We start from the raw sequence: 9,538 nt of genomic DNA, 5'->3' as shown, positions 1-9,538 counted from the left end.
AGCCCCGTGTTCACACACAGCTACACTGGCGGTGGCGTTGCTCTTTTTGCCCACCTGCGGCCAGGAGCTTCTCTCTGGCTGTGCTGGGCAGTCTCTCTCTTGGGCACCCCTGAGCTTCCTTTCTTCTCTCCTGGTCTGGACAAACTAAGACGATTGTTTCATGTTGAAATCACGTATTTATCTTTGTGAGTGCGCTCGAGATTTTGCTGACTCTTACTCTTATGAAATGGCTCCCAATAGCTAACGATATTACACCGAGCACCTGAAAATTAACTTTTTAGTTACAGCCTAGACCACTGCCTGGACCTCTCTGTCTGTTTTGTTGTTGATATTTCAGTAAAATATCTGCGCTGCCTCTTCTCAGCCTGCTTCCGTCTTCCCGTTGGCTCCTGGCAAATTGATGTGGATCTGTTCAGCGCCACAGGCAAGCCTCTGGGGGGAGGGAAAGATTAATTGAAGACTTAATTTCTTCTATTTTCATTTGATTAGCTAAGTGGAAGAGGCATGAGTCCTTGCCTGTGTGCTACTGGAGGCCGCATGTTGGCCATGAATCACAGCTCCCAGCTGCCACAGTCTGGTTGCATGTCAGGTTAATTACGATGTTGTAGTGAACAGTCTTGCGGGCCAAGCCCATCAATTATAGCCCTCCACACACAAGCTGCACAAGGCGTTTTCCATCACTTACCCAAGACAGGGCAAAGATGAGAAAAAGGAGCTCAGATAAAAGCGAGATGGGTCAGGGGTTTAGGAATGTCTCTGGCGGGAGGGCTGAGAGATAGGAGCAGGTTTGAAGGCTCCGGTTCTCCAACAGGCAGCAGCCAGCTGGAGCCAAAGGAGCTGAATTCACTGGCCAGACTGTCCCGGGTACAGTAAATAAATCAAAGTTAGCAAGCAATCGATAAAATGAAATGTACTTGCACAAAGTCTTAAAGGAAAGCTAGATAAGGCCAGACCTGTGAGTGACCAGCAAGCGAGGAGACAGATTTTCCTTCTCCTCAGCCTTGACAGCCTAACGTCAAGCTTTTCTTGTTGCCTTGGTACCACAATACTGTGCAGCTCCTGCCCTTCCAGGCTGCTGCAGATCAAAATGTCTTTTTTGAAGCTTAATACCGTTCTGCGAGTGCTTTGAAGCAGTGTTGGCCTCATCGATGTCCAGCTGGAGCTTGAGGCAGCGGGGCAAAGCCATGAACACTGCTACTCTATGCAGTGCGTGGTATTCAAAACCTGGGGCTTTACTCAGCGCAAGGTGAATACCAGAAGCCTTTAAATTTCCAGTTCCCCATTTTTCCACAGGCCTCTGTTCTCTCCGTTAGCAAGTTTATGTTGATTTCTCTCTGGTTTTCTTTGTTCACATCTTGATTTTAGAGTGTGATACATCACACAAGCTATCTTTTTGGTGTTTGCCTAGAGACAGCTGGAGGGGCCAATGAGGCAACGCAGTGAGGAGTTTCCATCAGCTTCCCTGTCGTCATTAATCCTGTAAGTGACTCAATTAGTCACTGGCGCTTTGCAAGCTTTTGACAAACTTCCCGCTGCACTCAGTCTCCTGAGCTGTGTCTTGTGCCTGGGGCTGGCACCCTTAAAGGTCCTTTCCATTAAATTGACTGCTTTCATCTTCTGCACGTTGCCCACAATCTGCCCTGTGTATCCACTCCCATGAGTGCTAAACATCTATTTGGAACCCAGGAGCTCATCCATTATACAACTATTTAAAAATAACTTCCACTGCAGCTCTCCATACCTCTCTGCTCTTCTGCACTGTGGAGGGCATGAACTGGTAACGCATCCCAGGAAAAAGATTTCCCAAACATTGACTTTAATCTGGCCACCAGGAGACCCTATCTGGTATCATTTTTGCCCTCCCTGGATCTCCTGGGGTGAGGCAATGGGCACATAAAGCCTCCATCCCTGACGAAAAGGCAGGGACTCCGGCTGGCAAGAGAAATTCAGGCTGAGAGCTGCCTAAGGCTTTCTTGGAGATTCAGAGCAATTACAGGGAGCAAAAAACTTCATCCTTTAAAATGTCAAGCAGTGTTTATCTGAAATTCTTCCCGGCTAAGGGGAGATGAAGGAAGATGCAGCAATAAAAGGGAGGAATGTCAACTCCAGTGCCCTGGAAACGCATTGGCTGGAGCTCCTGCCCGCCACACCGACCCTCTGGGCTCCATCCATGAGTGCCATCCAGCCTTGCCAGGGTCACAGAGGGGCACTAACACACTGACTTTCTGAGAACATCCTAGAGTCAGCACTCTTACGAATCTTCCTCAGCCTCAGTTTCCCTTTTCTGTGTGTGTAGGGTCAGAATTCCCCATTTATCTGGGCATCAGAAAAATGAACACCTGCACAAAAGAGCGAAGGACCAAAACGGTCTACTTTCCTCCTAGCTCATGAATGTGTGGTTCCAGGCAATGGTGACCTGAGCGAAGTGGGATGTGACATACCCATCGTACATCTGGACCAGAAAGAAGTCGGGCGTTGTGTCTTCCCCACACCGCAGCCAAGCCTCAGCTGCCCATCTGGGTGTGAAACACAAAAGGGAAGTGCGATTCTGAGTGACGAAGGTAAATATATTGCAAAGCTCTTTGGAGCATTCTGCTTGAAAGATTATCTTGGAGTGTCTGAATGGTCCAGTGCTCGTTGTCCAGCTGCAAGCTGGCAGGTCTGGAAGGGCAGTGCTCTTACCTGCACAGGCTCTGTGCACAGAGCTTTTCTAATCCTTACTCTGGCCTCAACAAAAACGCCTTTGGTTGGTGGTTTCTCCCAAGGCAAAGACGTGCAAAGCTGTTTGTGAAAACGGACCTGGGCGTCTGACATTTCGAGGCAAACCCCACGTCAATCTGATCAGCTGTGGTTAGGGTCTACGCAGCTCCTGATGTCTGCAGCGCCCGACAGCCTGCGAGGGACGCCCAGGACGTGCTCTGCTGCGCTGCTCCTGCCTGGTGTTCCTCTTTCCTCCTCAGCTTCTGAGCAAATAAAACCAGCTCTTGGAAGGCAACTGCCGGATAAATCTCTGTGTTTTGCAGACATCACCTCCCTGCTGCTACCAAATGAATTCAAGTTGTTTGTAAAAGCCTATTCACACCTCCCACCCTGCACATCCTTTAACTTATATCTGAGGGAGAATCGAGCTGTTTGAAACAGACAGCTGAAGTCGGTGAATTCTGCAAATGCTGGCTGTGGGTACCCCGACGGTATCTCAGACCATGAGCAGACACCAACTCAGCCAAACACCTGCTTGTCTGTGTGCCAGAGCACTGGACTTGGTTTTATGAGTGTTCCAGCCCGGGTGTTTAAAGCAAACAGACCCATGAGACTGCATCTCCCCAGCCCTGTTCCACCCCCAGGACTCTGAAGCTGAGGGACAGCACCACCCAGTGAAGAAAACCATTCCTGAGGAGGAACAGCTCTCGCCATCCTGGTTTGGGTAACAGTGTCTGTGCCAACATGCAGGCAATCCCAGTCGGGTGCACCAAAACCCAGGAGTGCAACACACTCCTCCTTTTGAGGAGTTATATGGGGTTTGTGAGGTGCTTGAGCTCAGTGTTGCCCAGGGTGCATAGCAAGAAACTTTTAAAATGGGAGTTATGTGGCAGGGGAGGTGGAGAGGATGTGGTATACGTGCATCACAAAGGTATCCGATTTTTCTTTAGCCGATGTGTTTAGGTGCCGTAATTGCACCAATGCACTTCATATCGCTGTGTTCTGCTACATGAGTGCACATTTGGGAGAATTGTACGTTCCCAGTACAGGCACTTAGAGAAAGTCACGTTTGCCGTATTAACAAGACCGTGAATTTCAAACTTACACAAAGAAATGTTGCGGTTAGGCTCCTGCATTTGTTTTCTTCTATGTGAGTGATCCGAGCACCTATTGACTGGATTTGCATACACAGGGGTACATGGTGCTTTCAGCAGGTATATCTGGATATGCAATTGAGTTAAAATGCTCCTGTATGTGCAGCGATTACTGTGTGAATCTGCAGTGTATTTGTCTCCGACTAGGAGAATTTCAGGCTGCCTGTCTCATTGAATGATTCTGGCTGTTACACGCCATATGGAAGCAGTAACCACGTAGTAAGATGGAGGTGCGTAACTGCGTGATGGCAGCATAAGGAAGCCTTGTCGAGCAAGAGACCTGTTTTGGCAGCTCCTGCCAACATATACGTTGTGAGACAGTCTGAGAGACAGGGAAGAGACGAGCCAAGAAGGGATGCACACGAGTACAGCAATAAGCAGGAATAAACAATGTTTTCCTGTCATACCAAAAATCTGAGGCGCTGTGTGGAGAAATCGGTCTCTCCTAGCTCCTGTCACAGGAGCTTCCTCACTAAATCTCTTCTTCTGTGCATGCAGCTGCTCCCAGCCCATAATCGTGTCTCTTCACCGTTTCCAGCTCTGGTGAAACAGAGGTCCTTCTTGTTGAAGGCTTTTCTTCGGGCACAGAGAAGACGCTCTCAGCATAGAAGGACAGTGGACAGTTGTTTTCCAAGGCCTTGCTGTCCTGGCTACACTGTGCTGCTGGTTGTGGCACCCAGGTGTAGTAAAAGGTAGGAAATGAGAGGGGGAAAAGAAGAGGAAATGCACTTGCAAACACCCTTGGTATTTTGCAGTAACTGGGAGCTGCTCTGTGTCTTTGCTCTGCCGCCTTGCTACTGGTGGGGATTCCCGCAGGACCATCTCTCTTTCACTTCCATCTTTACACAACAGAACAGATTTGCTGCCTCTGCCTTCTTGGGTGTTGCCAAGAGAGAGCGGTTTTGGAGAAAATAAACCCGTAGGAAAATAGACTGGTGAGAGGAGCCCAGAGGAGGTGGCAGACTTCATAAAGACAAACCTAATGAGCTGGAAACTGGCAGGAAGGCAAGACTTCGTCAAGTTACAGTTAAAATAACTTCAAATAAACAGCGTCTCTGCATAAAGGGGATAAAAGTCCCATGCAGAGAGAAGAGTCTGCCGCCTTCTGATGCGTGGTAGGGACTTGAGGTGGATTTTTTTTCCTTTTAGCTCAGAAGTTTGACTTTTCCCTGAAGCTTTGGTACAGAGACCAGCAACTGTTGTTTTATCTGTTGGAAACCACTATCACATCCTCCCTCATCTCCCTGTCCACAAAACATGCAGCCCCATTATAGCAGTTCATTGTTCTTCTCGCTGCTTCTCTGCGTTATGCTGCTAACAACTTTTGGAAGGTTATTTGTCCTTAAGTACCTATAATTCTTCCTCTGCAGGAGCATAATCAGTCATTATTAGCAGCAATTTTAGACTCTACTCATAAAGTTGTTATTTCTGCTTAATCCTAACCGTGCTAAATGTTAATTTGCTGTTTAATCCCCCCGGTATCTGGCAATATTGTGCTATTGTTATTATTTATTATTAGAAAAGAGAAGGAACCAGTGGGAGCACCTTGCATTTCATGGGCCTGTCGTCAAGCCAAACTCTGCTGACCCCTCGGGCCCTACAACTCAGTCCAATCTCTGTTTCTACACTGGTATTGACCTAATAGTCCTTTCTAATGGGAGCATCAATAGTGTTTTCCTTCTCCAGACACTTTAGTGAGAGACGAGAATCACTGTGACCTCTTAAAGTGTAAACGCTGAGCACAGAGGGTGAAAAGGCCTCTTAGAGCCTGACCTTGCTTCATTATTTAGAACTCGCTGTGCAAAACACGGCGATTTGTCACAGCCCCTTCCTTCTCTTTGCTCCCTCATCATCTCTGAAGTGAGTGATGAGGAGATGTAGCCGTGAGGGCAGTGGCGATGCTGGGCAAGGAGCAGCAGCGCAGATCGATTCCCAGGGCCCTTTTGGGAGCCGCTGGCCCACGCCTGACCCTCAAGCAGCTCCTCTTCCGTTGAGTATCCCTGATGCTCCAGCGAGCTGCTGGAATATTCAATCAGTAGCTGACAGTTGTGCGTCCCTGCTGTTATTTTCATTCCTATGGAAATGGATGCAGGAAGCGTACGAGGAGATTTTCACATTTGGTTTTACAGTAAAACCTGTGATTTCTACGTAAGGCTGAGAAAGAAGAGCCAAGACACACAGAGGCTGGCTCACACGATTTGGACGCTGTTGCAATATTCAGGAGTCTGGTTTCCCTGATGAGCAGCAGCTCATTTACTGTTTGTCAGATGTAAGATGAATCACCTGGACCATGGAAGGAATTTGCTCCTTCTGTGGCTGGGAAGGAGAATACAGCAGCATCTAGCACCTCATTTCATTCACTGCTCAGGATCTAGAGCCACTCTTAATGGCATCTGTGGGTACATGGGCACAGTTAGTAAAGATTTACATCTCCTGGGGTGTACCAGGACTGCAGAGCACGTGTGTGATGACCTGCATGCACAGATCCCGCTGCAGGTGCAGTTGTCCCAGCAGTGCTGCAGAGCCCGGCACTGGGGAGTAAAGGAAAGCCAGCACGAAGCTCGCAAGCATCAGCTGCCTTTGTATGAATTGTTCTGTAGTCTTTGTTATCTGATTATATGGTAGGATATTTCTTAACCAGAGAAGAAAGAGACCTCATTCCCAGCACTGTCTAAATTTTGAATGTACAGCTTTGAAAGATTAATCTTATTCTTTTCACAATGCTTTCTGGTTTATATATATTTGGGGGTTTGTTGCTTTTTTATATTCACTCATTTTGCTGTCAATTTAAGCTTAATATTATTAAAATTGCTCTGGTTCTCTCTGCTTAAAATTCTCCAGTTACAGTATTTTTTGGAAAGAAGTGCTAAGTCAATGTCTTTCTACTATTTCTTATTTGTCTTTAGTGACTCACTACATCAGCGCCTTTGAAATTGCCAGCAGGAAGCAATAAGCCTGCTGTGAGGAAAAGCCTTGCAGAACCCAGCGGCAGGACGTTTTGCAGGTTTGGGGCCATGCATCGGAGCTGTGGGACGAGGAGCTGATCCTTTCTCCTTTAATTACACCCCAGAGACACGCGATGTAACAGTGCTCCCCAGGAGATGTTACGGGGCACAGCAATAGTGGGTTAAGGACGGCATCCCGCAGCATCTCTCCTCACACTGTGAGGGTCAACGGCTTTTGGTCTCTTTGCAAGGTGAGGGGGTAAATTGTCACTAGAGACCCCACCACCTTGTGCAGGTGATCTGTGTGATACTGGCAGATAATGGAGAAAGTTTGACTTCTGAAGGGAAGACGGGCAGGAGGGAGCAGCAAACGGGTGCAGGTGGCAGGGCTGCTGGGATGCTCGTTGCCCTCAGCGGGGACAGGGGCTGCACCAGGGCCCTATAAAAGGCAAGGGAGAAGAAATCTCTTTCTTTTAGGTGTGGGCTGAGCTGAGGGCAGAGGTAAGTGCAGTGGCCGTGGTGGTGTGTGCTCTGCAGGGCTGGGGTGTGTGTGGGGTCCTGTAAGGGGCACAGGACTGGGGGATGAGTCCCTGCTGCTGGTTCTCAGGTGCTGCACTGGGGTCACTGGGGATGGGGGAGCAGGGCCTTCTGCCACCCCTATGGTCCTGCCTGCCTGCTCCTGCCACCCCTGCACCCTGAGTTCCTCCTGCCCCATGGCTGGAGGCTCTGAGCTGACTAGAGCTGTGCTTTGCTGAGGCCAGGAGTCTGCCTCAGCGATGGGGAGAAGGTGCTTGACAGCTTGAATCAATGCTAAAGAGGAAGCAACAGGCTCCTTATTGGCAGACAAATACTTCCCCGTCAGTAGGCAAAACTGACTTTGCAGAAATATGCAGTTGTATGTGCTGTGGTTACTGCCCTCATGGAAATGTCTTCTTTTTTTCCAAAGGGCGAAAATAATGGGGTTCCTGTAATATCAGGTGCTGCTCCCTCCCCTGGGGTGCCTGGGACAATCGCCAGCTCGGATCTGTGGAGAACATGAAAAATGTCAAAAGTCTTTGTTCATTGCCTCCCTCTTGTTTCACTCATTTCACCAAGACTGACAAATCTTGCTATGGTGAAAAGGAAGGTGACGAATGTGTTTACTTGCACAGGCAGCCCTCGAATGTGGGACTGCAACCGCAGCGGATACAGAGTGCAAAGCGGTGATGCTATGGTAGCGCTCTGACTTGGGTGGCAAAGGGACCGGGGGTCTGAAATTCATCTGTGCAGCTGCCTCTTTGCTGCACATCGCCACGGAAAACAGCAGCTCCCAGAAGTATTTGTAAGTGCAGATAATGAACTTATTTCTTCTTGCCTGTAAACATGGGGTGACTCAGAATCTCACAGATGACAAAAGCAACGTTTTCCCTGGCATGGGGAAAAAGGATGTTTTCTTGCATGTGTAAACCATCTTTTTGTTTGATTCAGTAAGAAAAACAATCTTTAGGCTGAAATAACAGCAAATCCATGCCAGTGTTCTGTCAGGGGTGATTTATTGCCAAGCTGCTTTTCAAAACTTAGCGTCTTTACAAGTGAGTTAAATGTGCGGGTAATTCTTGCTGTGTAGCAGCAGTGTGGTAAATCACCCCTTCTCTCGCGCAGTTGGCGTCCGTTGCCGAAGCGGCATCAGTTACTGAAGCAGTCGGAATACTTAATGCCCTTTGGGCAGCTCCGTACTTGCTTTAGCTGAAAGGCGGCTCTGGTAACGAACAACATAGCTGGTTAATGTTGTAGTGAAGAAAGACGCTGTGCTCAGGCTGCAAAAAAAGAGCAGGCAAAAAAGTTGCCGTTCTGTGCCTGACAGCGCTGGCTTTTGAGCGCTTTGCCCTCCGGTTCATTAGCATTTAATTAAACTCTACCAGCGCAGCAGCATATTTAAGAGCGTTTTCCTGAGTCACACCCCCTGCGCTGCGGAGCTGTCACCCTGTCACTCGGAGCCGTCTCCGCAGCGACAGGCAGGGGGGACGGCTCTGTGTTGGGGGATGCGGAGCTGGCCTGGGGACCTGCGGGCAGGGGGGCTCGGAGCCGGTCCTGGTGGCCACTGTGGAGGTACCAGGGCTGGCGTTAACGCAGCTCGGGGGACACTGGTAGTAATCCAGACAGAAACTTCAACCGGTTAATTACACGTGTATTAGCGTGGCACCTGGCGAGCTTTACAGCCACGGTGCCTTTTAAAACTGTCTCTTCGGCTCCAAAATTAAAAATAATCTGGGTTGTTGGGACTTAAAGTGCATGTGTGGTTTTGAGTGCTGCGCTGCCCGAAAGGAGGCGCAGATGGCAGCTCCGTTAAGCCGGGCACAGTATTAGCACGGAACAAAAGCTGTCCCCGGCACAAGGATTGCACAACCTAGCCCTGCTCCAGCACTGCCTGAGGGCTCCCGTTTAGGATCTTCGTTCCTTTGTTAGGGCAAACAAACGGCAAGAAAGAAGAGGGAGATGGCTGATGCTCACAGGTGCAGTTTGGCTTCCTCTGTTCGGTACTTTTTGGAGTATTTCTACAAGAATTATTAATACTAAAATCTGCCAGAGGTTTTTATTATGATTGCGGTGCCATTACCAATATCTGTGGGAAATGTCAAATAGCCAGTGTGGAAACAGTAACATTTGATGAGGTGATGCTGTCCCTTTCCACACCAGAAAGCGGTGTGAGGAAAGGCTATGGGATAAAGTGCTGTAGTCCATGTAATAAGCCCTGGACGT

The sequence above is a fragment of the Mesitornis unicolor genome, unplaced genomic scaffold (assembly GCF_000695765.1).
Source record: "Mesitornis unicolor isolate BGI_N332 unplaced genomic scaffold, ASM69576v1 scaffold12486, whole genome shotgun sequence".
NCBI classification, from domain to species: Eukaryota; Metazoa; Chordata; class Aves; order Mesitornithiformes; family Mesitornithidae; genus Mesitornis; species Mesitornis unicolor.
Note: the sequence above shows the minus strand (reverse complement) of the source record.